Source organism: Melospiza melodia, chromosome 9, assembly GCF_035770615.1.
Source record: "Melospiza melodia melodia isolate bMelMel2 chromosome 9, bMelMel2.pri, whole genome shotgun sequence".
Lineage (NCBI taxonomy): Eukaryota > Metazoa > Chordata > Aves > Passeriformes > Passerellidae > Melospiza > Melospiza melodia.
Window position 1 is genome coordinate 3,706,041 of NC_086202.1, and position 4,432 is coordinate 3,710,472.

Consider the following 4,432-nt stretch of genomic DNA (forward strand, 5'->3'; position numbering starts at 1 on the left):
AGCTGACGTGATGATATAGGTTCACCTCGTTTCCTACATGTCCCCAGAATAAATGTTCAAGAAAATGGAATTTAATAGATCAGGGGAAGATTAATGTAGCAGTAAATGGGCAGAGGCAGAGGAATGTCTTTGCAAGCTGCTGTTCTCTCATCTTGACTCTCTCATCAATACTTTTCAATCTGCCGTGCTGAGAGGGATATCACTTCTAATGCCCTAAGGTCACTAAAACCTTGCATGAAATCTGTAATCCCTGAGCTGACAGCACAGCAAATGATTTCTCTATTGGTCTTTATAACTGTAATTGCCACTGAACAGAATCTTTATATATTTCTCACTCTAAATTATGTGACTGATGACACGGATGGTCTCTGGACAAAGATAAACCCGATGCTTTCTGATGGTGTGAAGCTGATGAACAGTGCTATCTGTTGGCTTTTATGTCTTTGAAAAACAATTTCTTGCCAGATGGTCTTCTGAGATTGTACAATCTTCTCCTCTATAGTTGAAGTAACATTGACATTGTAGCATAAACCTTAATTTCCTAGGTATTGTAACCCATAACCACAGAATGTAAAAAAAAAAAAAAAAGACAACCTAAGAAAAAAAATCCCTGAAAAAGAATTTTCCCTGTTGTAGTATAAACCAGAAAATATTGCAATGCTGAAGAGTTGTAAAGCTACTGATTCGTGGAATATACATGGCTTAGGGCATAATTAACAAGATACTGCGATTTTTATTAATTAACGTCCTCAGTTCAAATGTGCTCATTCCTGTCTGCTGAAGAGCTGTGGTGTCTAACAGCTGCTTATTGATTTCTTTTAGGTCATGGAGACTTCAGGGATGGGGCAGCCACAGCTTCTCTGGGCACCCAGTCCCAGGGCCTCACCACCCTCACAGGGAGTAATTTCTTCCCAATTTCTAATCTAAATCTCTCCTCCTTTGATTTAAAGCCATTCCCCCTTGTCCTGTCACTATCTGCCCATCTTTCCCCCTCTCCACTGCATATTTTGGCTTGGCAGTGCTCCTGGTGTCATGAGTGCAGCTGCTTTTTTAGCAGAGGAGCAGAAATGTTCATGTTAATCAGGAGCAGGTGGGGAATTGGCTTTTGCTGAGTGCCCTCTGCAGTGCTGAGCTCAGCAGCAGCAGGACAGCTTTCCTTTATGGGTAAAAAATGGCAGCCTTTGAACTGCTCATCAGGTAACAGAACTTCAGTGTTGTCAAAATACTTTTCCCCCCCCTCTTTTCTTTACTCCCAGCATTTTCTTCCCATATTTTTCAAACAGATGAGAAAGCAGTTGGCTGGATTCTGGGCTGGTTGGGCTGCTACATTTGACTCAATAAAGATATATTGATTTATAGCTGCTGAGAATCTGGTTTTATACAACTTATTAACAACTAACCCCCACCAAAATTGCTGAGTCTGATCCTACTGATCCTTGGTTGCTGCAATGAAACAAAGTAGTTTTACTGTCAATAGCTGTATGCATCTCTTCTGTCTGTGTCCCACAGTTTAATGAAAACACTGTCTTTAAATTATCTTCCATTGAGGACCAGCCTGTTGTAGCCCCTGGTAATCAGAACAAACCAAATAAATAAATTTCCTACAAAACAACACTCCAAATGTTTTAGATAAAAAGTGATTTGGGGTGGAGGGCACATCATTTTCATTTTCCAAAGGAGACAATCACCAGTGCAGAGCAGCACTGAGCAAACAGAAAATATGGTTGTTTTTAGAGCAAATACCATCTGTCAAAAAGCCATGGGAAAACTCTCAGCAATATCATAAATGTGACCATGGATGAACTTGGAGGATTTCTCCAGAACCTTCCCAACATGAGGAGAAAAACCATTCCAGGGAAATCTCTCATCTTGAACCCATGTGGAAATTATGCAAGGAAATATTAATTTCTGGAAAAATGTTCAAAGCAGTTGAAAAGTGAGAAAGGAAAACAGCATATGGGGATGAGGCAACTCAAACACCAAACAGGAACAGAGGTAGCTCCACAGTCAACAGCACGACTGACACAGCAACCAGCCAGGAAGCCAGATGCTGTGGCTATAGAAAATATCTTCCACACTTGGCATTTGACTCCTCTAGCTGCCAAGGACAATGGAAAAAATCCACATGTGGGAAGTCACACCACAGGATCCAGAAGGCAGTTGCATATGAAGAGAGCTGTGTTTGAAAAAGGCACGGCTGCTCTATTTTTTTGGGAAGGAAGAAGGCACAGGAGCTTTTGTGCAGGGGAAATGACACTCCAGTGTTTGTTCTTGTCATTCCCAGTCAGGGGGATGTGTTTGGGTGCTTAGGTGGCAGCCCCAGCGCAAGGCTGGGCACATGGCAGGTTGTCACTGGTGGTGGCACCCATGGGTGGTGGCACCCAAGGTGCAGGGGGCAAAAATCAGCTGAAGGCAGTTGTTGGGGGTTTTTTTTGAGGAATGAAAACACAGAATTTCCTGGAAGAGCCCCACTTCCCTGTCCTGTGTGCAGGCAGACACCCAAGGCTTGCTTTTGCAGGGGGAGGCTGGGGGTGTCAGAGCCACTGAAAGTTCAGCAGGGTTTAGGCAGAGCATTGGGCTCCACCTGTGTAAACTGAGTCTTTGTCTTAATCTTCAGCAAGCTTCATGTGTGTACTGTAGCTGCCACGGGAAGGTCAGGTAAGAATCTCTCATTTTCTGAGATAAAACTATGATTAACTCTTTTAAAAAAGTATATATTCCCAAAGAAAGGGTGGTCTGAGGTTTGGAAGACTCTTGTTTTCCAGAGTCCTTTTAATGCTCTCATGCATGCTCCCATCCGCCTGCAATTTTTTTTCTTTTTAATGAAAGAGAAAGCCAAAACAAAACTTTGAAGACTTTTCCTGCCCAAAAGAAAAACTCATTTGAAGGAAAAGATGGCGATTTGCAGTTGTTCTGTTCCCTCTGCGGGTTAGAGGCTGGACAGCTGAGCCCAGTGGGGGTCACATCCTTTGTCTGTCTGTCCAGCAGCACCACCTGAGCTTGGGCAGCATCACTCCAGGTGGTTCCTGGAGAGAGACTGAGAGCTCATCCTGCTCGCTCATTGTCTCTGGTTTTGAAACCTTCCCATTTAACTCCCAGCTTTGCAGGAGGATGGTTATTCCCGTGATTCAGTGCAGGAATCTGCTGTCAGAAAGTATAAAAGCTTAGCACAGCTTTCCTCGTTTTTGTAATCACACTTGAGTCACATGGTTTTAATTACTGGTCTGCATGAGTGGAGAATGGCTAAATCTGTTTTTTTCGGTCACCAAAGAACAAGAAGCTTGGCAAGAAGACTTTCTATTGGCAAGCCCCCTGCTCCTACTGGGAAAATTCTAGCAGGAGGATGTGTCCTTTAGAGCAGTTTAAAGGAAGTCTTTATCTTCATCTGCTGAGAGATTCATATTTGAACTCTGTCTGCCATGAGAAGGTCAAGCATGAATCCCTTATTTTCTGAGATAAAACTGGCTTGCAAAGCCCCTGCTGTGGGCTGGGAGTGAATCCAGGGTGGATTGCCTACTGTGTGTCCAGCTTTGGCTATCTAAAGACTACAAAGGGATCACACACTCCCCTCCCATGAACAATTATGAACCAGAGGCAGAAAAGAGAAAACATGTCCAACATAATCCAAAAAAAGATGAACTCTCCCAGCCCAAGTCCTTGTCCCTGGATGATTCTCAGCCAGGTTTTGGTGATCAAAGCAAACTGGGCTTTTTGTGGCTAGAAGAGAGATGGATCCATGGAAGAGAAGGGAGATGGGAAAAGATAGGAAATGCTTTGGGACCGTGATGTCCATGGCAGCTGGGGTACTCTGAGCCCAGGGAAGAGCATTTTAAAGGGATTCCTGAGTTTATTCAGCTGTGAAACTCACCAGCACTTTCTGGAAACACAGAGTTATGAACACACTCATAGGTAGGGAAAAGGAAGAAAGAAGAGACTGATTTCTCATGGATATTTTTCCACAGTTGATCTGTGGCCGCAAAAATGGCCGGAAACCAGCTGGGCATTTAAACTGGAAGTGTTTGGTGTCTTGTTTGCACTGGATATTTCCTTCCTTTTGCTGTGCTTTCCCACCCTGAATGAATGTTTTTTTGCCACAGGCAAAATAAGACTTAGTAAAAATTTAGCAGTAGTAGGTGGCCTTTTAATCTCCATCCTTTTTTCCCCACATAAGGAGAGAAATGCATTTAAGAAAATATCATTCTCTCTTGCTCATTTTATGAAATATTTACCTGGATTAACAGAAATGCTGCCAGAAATGAAGCTTGTATTCTGTGCCCGTCTGTGGCTCTGGAATCAGTCCCTGTGATCCCACTGAACCATTCAGCAGTCAGCCCATGGCCTGCCCTGGCATTTCCAGAGCTGGGGTTCATTAGCTGCACCAATGCATCTTTCACCTAATTTATTACAGGTTTTGCTGCAAAGGGGGCTCCTA